This window comes from Notamacropus eugenii, chromosome 3 (assembly GCF_028372415.1).
Source record: "Notamacropus eugenii isolate mMacEug1 chromosome 3, mMacEug1.pri_v2, whole genome shotgun sequence".
Taxonomy (NCBI): Eukaryota; Metazoa; Chordata; class Mammalia; order Diprotodontia; family Macropodidae; genus Notamacropus; species Notamacropus eugenii.
In genome coordinates this window covers 95,304,149-95,313,522 of record NC_092874.1, presented here as the reverse complement: position 1 = coordinate 95,313,522, position 9,374 = coordinate 95,304,149, and positions in this window count along the sequence as shown.

Genomic DNA, 9,374 nt, shown 5'->3' with positions numbered 1-9,374 from the left:
CACCCAATCCTATTCCCAATTGGAACTAGTAAGTCATTTAACCTCAGTTGCCTCCAAAAAAAAAGCCACAACAACAACAAAAAAGTAGGGGAGGGGCAGAGAGCTCAAGGGCACTGGGCATAGGCTACAGAGGTGAAAAGGGGACACCTAAAGGGGAGACAAGGGCTCAGGAGGTCCCTTTCATACTTCACGATATTTCCAGGGAAGACTCCTAGGTCAGGGAAACTGTCAGGGGAACAAACCTATTTCTCATTGTTCACCTTGGCAGTTAAGTTCTATGAAGCAAGTAGTTTTTGTCAAAACTTTGTTGAGTTTCTCAGGCTACACCAGCTGCTTGCACCCAAATGAACCCTGGGAGCATGCAATAGAATTCAGTTTCCAAATTTTGAGTCACACTCATGGCCTATAGAAAGGTCATTACATATATGTGTACGTATGTGTTTATGTATGCATGTGTATATGTATGTATATGTATATATGTATGCCTGTGTGTAAGTTTATATATAATGTATGTATGTGAGTGTGCATGTGTATACACATATACATATAATATATACATATACATCTTTCATACGTACAATATGCGTGTGCATGTGTGTTTAGTGTGTATGTGTTTGGGAGGTGGAGTGGGGAGGAGTGGTGGTCACTGGTTCAGGCTTCTGATGCCACTGCTTTTCCATGCAAGGTTCTGCTCCTCCTCATTCTCCTCACTCTCCCCACTTTTCCTCTTCCAGAAGCCTTCTACCCCTGGAGGTACCTCCAACCTGTGGTTCTCTCTGCTGATAAAGTGAGTCCCAAGCCTAGTCTAGCATTTCATGAAGTGCCCAGGCCTTCACTCCTGGCTCTACACTATCTCCAACTCCATTCCTCACTAGTAGCCTCCTCTCCAGCCATCCCTTAACATGTCTTCTTCCCCCGAATTGGAATGTAAACTCCCTGAGGGTAGAGAATTGTTGTTTGTTTGTTTGTTTGTTGCTTGTATCTGTATCCCCGGTGCTCAGCACAGTGACTAGCTACAAAGTAAGTGGTAAATAAATGTTTTCTTTGTCCCAGGCAGCAACTTATTACTGCTTCCTGGCCTCCCTTTCCAGCATATTTCTTGTTATTTGTTTCATTGTTGTCCAACTCTTCATGACCTTCTTTGGAGTTCTCTTAGCAAAGATACTAGAGTGGCTTGCCATTTCCTTCTCCAGCTCATTTTACAGATGAGGAAACTGAAGCAAACAGGGTTAAGTGACTTGCCCAAGGTCCCCCAGGTAGTAAGTGTCTGAGACCAGATTTGAACTCAGGAAGATGAGTCTTCTGACAACAAGGCCAGCACTGTGCACTACGGCACCATCTAGCTGCCCCTTTCCAACTTACTGATCAATAGGAAAGCAGTGAGGTGTACCAGATGTAGAACAAAACTGTGATCTGATTATCATCTCACTGCTCAGTCTTTGAACTTTCCTATCTCTCCTTGTGTTCAAAATCCAAGTTGGCTGAGAATGCTATCACCTCCCATCTTACTGCTTTCCTCTGTCTCTTCCCTCAGTCAGCTACCAAATTTAGCTCATCTCCACCTAAAGGGGAATTATCAAGAAGAAGAAGGATGTTCATTCAATTCACAGTTAAGTGTAAACCAGATTCAGAGTCTGGGAAGTCAATGAGTGCAACCCCCCTCATTTTACAGTCAAGGAAGATGAGATCCAGGAGTTAAGTGAGTTGCCCGAGGTCACATAGGCAGTAAGTAGTAGAGCCAGGGCTTGAATGGAAGGATTTTCCACTATACCAAATAACTCAAAACCTTTTCTAAGTAGATTATGAATCAGAGAAGGGGCAAGAGCAGTTAGGTGGTAAATGAATAGAGCACCAGCCTTGGAGTCAGGAAAACCTGAGTTCAAATTCTGCCTCAGACCCTTACTAGTTATGCGGCCCTGGGCAAGTCATTTAACCTTAATTGCCTCCAAAAAAACCCCAACAACAACAAAAAAAAGTGAGGGAGGGAGCAGAGAGCTCAAGGGCACTGGGTATAGACTACAGAGGTGAAAAGGGGACACAGAAAAGAGAAACAGGGGCTCAGGAGGTCCCTCTCTTACTTCACAATATTTCCAAGGAAGATTCCCAGGTCAGGGAAACTATGTGTGTCAGGGGAACAAACCTATTTCTCATTGTAAATCCAACCAATTCAGGCAGAATTTGAACCCAGTATCTTGGCCTCATTCATGCCATATACTAAACAAACCAACTGACTCTTTTGGGCTGTAAAAAGACAGGGAGAACTCTGGAGGTTGGGTTAGAGAGCCAAGAGGTTGGAAGAGTAGGAAGGAAATGTAAAAAGAATCGGATAATTTGTTCTGAACAAAAGCCTGAGGCAAGACAACATCATGGAAAAGTTACCAATAATTGGGAAGTCTAGGGTCTGGTTTAGCTATGTGACCAACTAATCATTTAACCATGAGGAAGTCACCTATCTGGAACCTCAGTTTCTTCATCTATGAAACGGGGAATTTGGATTCCTCTATCAGATCATAACCTTTCATCCTTCTATTTTTCTCTCCACTTCATTCCTGCTAAACCTTTTCTTCATATCCACCATTCTTCCCAGCCCCTCCATCTCTCAATACTTTTTCTAAGCCATAACCTCTAGTCTGGTTTCATTTGCTTCCCTTCCCAATCTTGATCCTACAGTCAATCCATTCAATTATGTTCTATTCTCTACTCTAGAATCTCTCAGCCCCCTTGTCCCCTCACCCATCAAGCCAAGTTAAACTCCAAGCCAAGAATACCTCCACCATCTGCATTCTTCTCTTTTATTAATGAGTTGCTAAACAGTGCTGGAGATAGTCATATAACTGCACTGAGTGGGTATACTACAAGTTGCTGAGTTTTCTAATTTCAGGTAGATTCAGGTAGATATAGTAGCAGTAGCAATCTTTTTAAATCTTATGACTATCCATCATACTCTCCACTGTTATTGTTCCAAAACTTTTCTTGTCTCCTCCAGAGTACCAAACTGTCTTCCTCTCAGCAGAGGACCTTCCCTCATACATTACTCAGAAAAGAGCATCTATTTGCCAGTTTTCTCTTCTCGCATGTTCTACATGTTAAATCCCTTGTTGACATCATCCTCAATTCTACCATCTTTTGCCTCAGATGAAAAGGTAGCCCTTCTTGCCAAGGCCAAACCCTCCACTTCTGATGTTGATCACATCTACTCCTGTCACTTCAGCCAGTTTGTCCCCACAATCACCCACTCTCTAATTTTCAGTCTCTCCTTATCTACTGGCTCCTTCCCTGTTGCCAACAAACACACCCAGATCTCCTGCCTTTTTAAAAACCCCTTCATTTGATCTTACTAGATTCTCAAGCTACCATTCCATATTTTTTTCTTCCCTTTTACAGTCAAATTCCTTGACAAAATTGTTTATATTTGTTGCCTCCCACATCCTTCCCTCTCACTCATTTCTCTACCCCTTAAAACATTTGGATTCTAGTCTCTTCAACTCAAAGGAAACTTTCTTCTTCAAGGTTACCAATGTTTTTTCTTAATTCCAAAATCTAATGTCCTCTGTTCAGTCCTAACCCTTCTTTACCTCTCTGTAGCATTTCACGATGTTGACTAGCCCCTCCTCCTGTAAACTTTCTACTCTCTCAATTTTTGAAACATTATTCTCTCCTGGTTCTCCTCCTCCCTCTCTGGCTGGTTCCTCTCAATCTCCTTTGCTAGATCTATATTTTGTTCACTATGTGTGAGCGTACAACGGGGTTTTATTCTGGCCTTCTATTATTTACTCTCTACAAGGTGAGTTCAATGATTATTCCTATGCAGACGATGCCCAGATCTATATGTCCATCTCCAGTGTCTCTTTAGAGTCCCAGTATTATATTACCAACTGCCTACTGGACATAATCTTACTACAGTTCCCTCCATAAGCATCTTAAATTCAACATGTACAAACCAGACCTCAATACCTTCTCCCTCCACTGGAAAAACAAAACCTCCACCCTTCCTAGTTTCTTAACTTAAATGGTTCTGTTGAGAGCAGAAACTCCTTCTAGTCACCCATGTATACAACTTTGGGGTCATCCTTGATTCCTTACTCTCCCTAACCCTCACATCCAATAAATTGTCAAATATTGTCAAATCTGCCTCTGCAACATATCCAGTACCTTGCACCTGTCCCCTTTTCTCCACTTACACAGCCCAGTCCCCAGACCTCCGCATTTCTCAGCTAAAATATGGTACTATTCTCCTCATTGGCCTCCCTCCCCCAAGTCTCTCCCCTATCCAATCTGCCCTTCACACAGAGGACACGGTGATATCTCTAAAGTACAAGTCTGACTACCACACTCCCCTGTTTAATAAACCCTAGCTACTGTCTAATGGCTAGAATAAAAAAAATAATAAATTTCTTCACTCAAGCCTTTCATAATATGATTCTGACCTAGGTTTACAGTCTTATGATTAATAGATATAAGGAAATCAGAAATAGGAACAGGATCAGGGGGATGGAAAGGATAGAGAAAATTGGTGCAGTTTCATACATTTGGGCTTGAAGTATCAGGGAGACATTCCAACAGAGGTAATCAATAGTGGTTAAAAATTCTAGTATGGAGTTTAAGACTCAGGATAAGAACTATGGGTTTACGAGTCAGTCACATAGATATATAAGTTGGGGTTCTGGGAATGAATAAGATCACCAAGGAAGAAACTGAAGAGAGAATTGAAGAACAGATGTGATGAGTCATGGCATCAAATGCTATTTAGCAATTAAGAAGGATGGAGACTGAGAAAAGACTACTGAGGACCTTAGAAATTGAAAGGGTTAGAAGCCAGAATGTAAAGGCTTGAGGTGGGTACTAAATAAATTGTCATAAGCCAGGGCTGACCAAGACAATCTGGTACCACTTGTTCGATTCTGGAACAAAATAAAACACTCATAGACCTGACTCTTAACAAAAGATTTATTTAACCACAGCAGAAGGAAGATAGTCCACAAAGTTATTGAAAGACATATTAATTCAGCCAAGCACATCTTCCTAGTGTGGGTCAAGCTGTCAGAACTGAGTTAGAAGTCTCGGAGAGAGCGTTATACTAAGTAAAGCATCTAGGAACCCATATCAATTGCCTAAGCCTTAGTCTCATTTTAAGGAAAAACTGGTCTAACCTACATAGGGCAGGGCCTTAAACTGTTGCACCCACCATACAAGTAAAATACATAAGTAGAGAATACTTTTCCAGAAATGTGGCAGTGAAAGAGAAAAGAGAACTGAAAGTTAGATTGAGAAACTAGAATTGAGGGGGAAACAGTTAATGGTGGGAGAGATTGAAGATATCTGGAAAGAGAAAGGAAATCCTGAAGGATTGTGAAAGAAAATAGGATCAAGTGAATAGGTGAAAGTTTTAACCTTGACTAGAAGAACCACCATTTCCTTGGGCACAGGAGGGAATGCAATCCAATTGGACAACAGTTATTAAAGACCTCTATGAAAGGCATTGTGCTATGTGAAGTGGATTTGAGGGGGGGGGGGGCAGAGGGGGACAGGGAGAGTGGAAGAGAGAACTGAGACATCCTGATTAGATTGGGAAGTTTACCTAAACAGCCTTCTAATAGAATGTAAAGGAGTGACCTGAACAGCCTGACAATAAAGTGAGAAGGTATTCCCTAAACAACCCCAATAATGTAATGAGCCATTGGCCACTGGATAAAGACAACTGAGGACAGGAAATTTCTAATGATTGGCTAAGATTAGCCATGTGGCTTAGATAAAAGACAAGGTGATGCCACTCTAAGACAGCTGAAAGGAGAGCCAGCTTTTAAGGATTCATTTTTGTATCTTGTAGAGGAAAGCAAAAGGAGAAAGTAATCTCTCTCTCTCTGTCTCTCTGTCTCTCTCTCTCTCTGTCTCTCTCTCTCTCTGTCTCTCTCTCTCTCTCTCTCTCTCTCTCTCTCTCTCTCTCTCTCTCTCTCTCTCTCTCTCTCTCTCTCTCTCTCCTCTTCCCTCACTCTCCCTCTCCCCCCTCCCACTCCCTATCAAAAATGAAATTCTGCAGCAGAAGCACATGGCCATAGGAAACATACTTGCAAACAATCTGAGAACATGTATAAACATTTCTGAATTCATCATATTGTTTATAGTTCAACAGATAATAGTAGTATATAACATAAATTGAGGGTTAGGTCCTACAAAGTCCTTATGTTCAAAAATATTGGGAACCTCTATACTAAGAACTTTCTGAGGCAATTTCAATGGAAAGATGGAGGAGGCTGTCTTCCTAGAAGTGAACCACCACCCCGCCAGTACTTAGTATATATTTAGTCTGCATATGTTTTATATATGAGAGGCATTGATGGTGTAATGGATAGAAAGATGACCTCAAAGCCAAGATGACCTGAGTTCAAGAGGATTTGAATCTGACACCTGCTAGTTGTATAACACTGGGCAAATTACTTAGACCTTCAGTTCTTCTAGGAAACTCTATAAGACAAGGTGCCAACCTGCACTGGTAGAGGGAATTTCCTAATCTGGGAGATCTCCAATTCAATGAGATCACAGATCCAATCCCTATTCCCATGTTTTATATCTTTTTATCTGTGTCCATGTTATTCACAACCACCCCCTCCCCGTGCAGAATGTGAACCTCTTGAGAGTAGTGCTTGTTTTTTTTATTTTTGTATATACATTGTTTTACATATAGTACGTGTATAACAGCAGTCTAGTGTACATGTAGAGCAGCTCCGATGGTGTCTCACTACATAAAGAAACTAGGGGGCCTGCTTCTGAGAGAGTCATCATGATGTATAAGGGCAATGCCTTGGAGAAACCCTGGAGCATGAACAGACATTCCATAATTGGTTCTGGTCTGCTAAACCATATAATTAGGAGCAGCTTTTTGGATAGTCTGCCCAACCAGAACATGCGTATCTTCAAAAAGAAGCTAGAGAATGAGAGCCTCCGAAATTCTGTTTGGCTACCCATGGTAACTCCCTTTGACTCCTTTGTTTGTTCATCATAGAAACGAAGGAGGGAGGGAAGAAGACAGAGAGAGAGAGAAAGAGAGAGAGAGAAATGAGAGGCAAAGAGAGAGAGACAGAGAGAGGAGAGACACAGAGAGACTGAGAGAGAAGTGACAGATAAAGGAGAGACAGAGACAAAGAGAGAGAGAAAGGAGAGAAAGAGAAAGAGACTGAGAGTGAGAGACTGAGAGAGAGAGAAAGAGATATTGAGAGAGAGGAGGGAGGGAAAGAGGAGGGAAAGAGAGGAGAGAGACAGAGAGACAGTGGAGGGGGGGAAGAGAGAGAACAGGCCTTTTAATCTTGTCCCCTCTGAAGCAATATGATCTTGTGGATACAGTCCTGAGTTTTTTGCCTGCCTTGACATTTGTTCTCTGGTTTTAGCTGAAGGGAAAGCATTCAGATTTTGCAGCTAGCTCAGAACCAATGCCCCAAAGAACAAGCAGTGACCTTACTAGTGGCATATGGGACCCAGCCCAGTGGCAATTGAGACAGTGCTAATGGCAGTGCTGCATTTGGACATGAACTTGGTGGGATCAATGCTACAAAGGAACTGAGCTAAGGTTGAGCCCATTCTCCCGAGGACTGAAGTGGAATAGGGGAGGACATGGCCTCAGGGAGTTGGAGGGAACTCTTTGTACTTTTGTTCTTGTTATATCTTTGAAATAAATGCCTTTACAAAAGTTAATTGATGTTAAGTAGTTAATATCTGGCTGATGAATCTGACTACAGTAGAAAAGAGATACTTATCCTCTCAGGGAACCCTGAGGGGGAGATAAAACCAGCCTGGCTCTGGGGTAGAAATCCCAGAAGTCCTCACAGCAGATGCTTAACAAATTCTTTTGAATTGTTTAGCACCACAGTCAGAATAATAACAGCTAACATTTATATAGTTCTATGTGCCAGGAACTGTGCTGAGTGCTCTACAATTATTATACCATATGATCATCCCAACAACCCTAGGGGGTAGATGCTATTATTATCGCCATTTTACAGATGAGGAAACTGAGGCAGGTGAAGTTAAGTGACTTGCCCAGTCACATGCCAGTGTCTGAGGCAGGACCTAAACCCAGATGTTCTTGATCCCAGCCCCAGTACTCTATCTGCTGCCCCCCAGATGGTGAGATAAAAAGGAAATTGAACTCAGAGAGAACAGAATGGGGAAAAAAACTTACTTTGTTAAAGAAAATGAAAAATAAAAAGGTATTCTCTAAAATACAGTCAGAAGGTTAGTGAGTTAGAGGCTAAGAACATAGGACTGATTTTCTGAAGTGAGATAAGAAAAATGCTTTCTTTTTATTTGCACTTTTATTTGGTTCTTGCTCTGCATCTGATGCTTCATGTTCTTTTTTATTTTTTACCTCAGGTTGATAGAACTTAACTTTTTTTTTCATTTCCATGATGTAGCTTTAGGGTTGATCTTTCTCATGAAAACAAAACCCAACTGGACATCACAGCTGGGAATCCCAGCTGTCAGTAGACCTTTAGAGCTCAGGAGTTCTGAGTTACAGTGGGCTACGTGTGTTTGTCCTTCATTGCTGAAGAAGACCTTGCCATCAGAGAAATAATGACATGACTTGCACTTGACTTTGTTTTGAATGAGGAAGGGCTGTGCAGGTTACCAGCCTCCCCTCTCCTCCAGAGCCATCTGAATCCAGTGACCAGATATTCATCAGGATGACTGGAGATGAGCCAGGATGAGGCAATTGGGGTTAAGTGACTTGGCCAAGATCATACAGCTAGTGAGTGTCAAGTGTCTGAGGTGAGATTTGAACTCAGGTCCTCCTGATTCCTGCACTGGTGCTCTATCCCCTGCACCACCTAGCTGCCCCAACAGTGGTCTGTGCTGATCAGATGTCTACACCTTGTTTGGCCTTAATATAGTGAACCCCTGTGAGAGGGACAAAATAGGAGAGGGGTTGCCTAAGGAGGAGAGAACTTAGCCAGTTTGCCATCCTTGTGCCAATTACTAGACCCATGAGTTGTATCTATACTTTCAGCTTCGGCAAGATGGGGAGATACAGTCCTTTAAAAAGAATAATAAATTTAAAAGATTTCAAAAAGTCAGCCCTAACATACTTCCTTCCCACCATGAGATGGCCCGCACAAAATAAATACTGCAAAGAAGAATCAATGAGAAAGGAAAAGAACACTTTCCTGATTCATTCCCACCCCCAGGGAAGGACCAAAAACTATCACCGCCTCCTCTGGTTGCCATTACAGCCCAGACCCCTCTCTTCAGTAGTGCTGACAAATTGTACCATTTGTTGTTGTTGTTCAGTCATGTCTGACTCTTCATTATCCCAGTTGGAGTTTTCTTGGCAAAAATACTGGAATGCTTTGCCATTTCCTTCTCCAGCTCATTTTACAAATGAG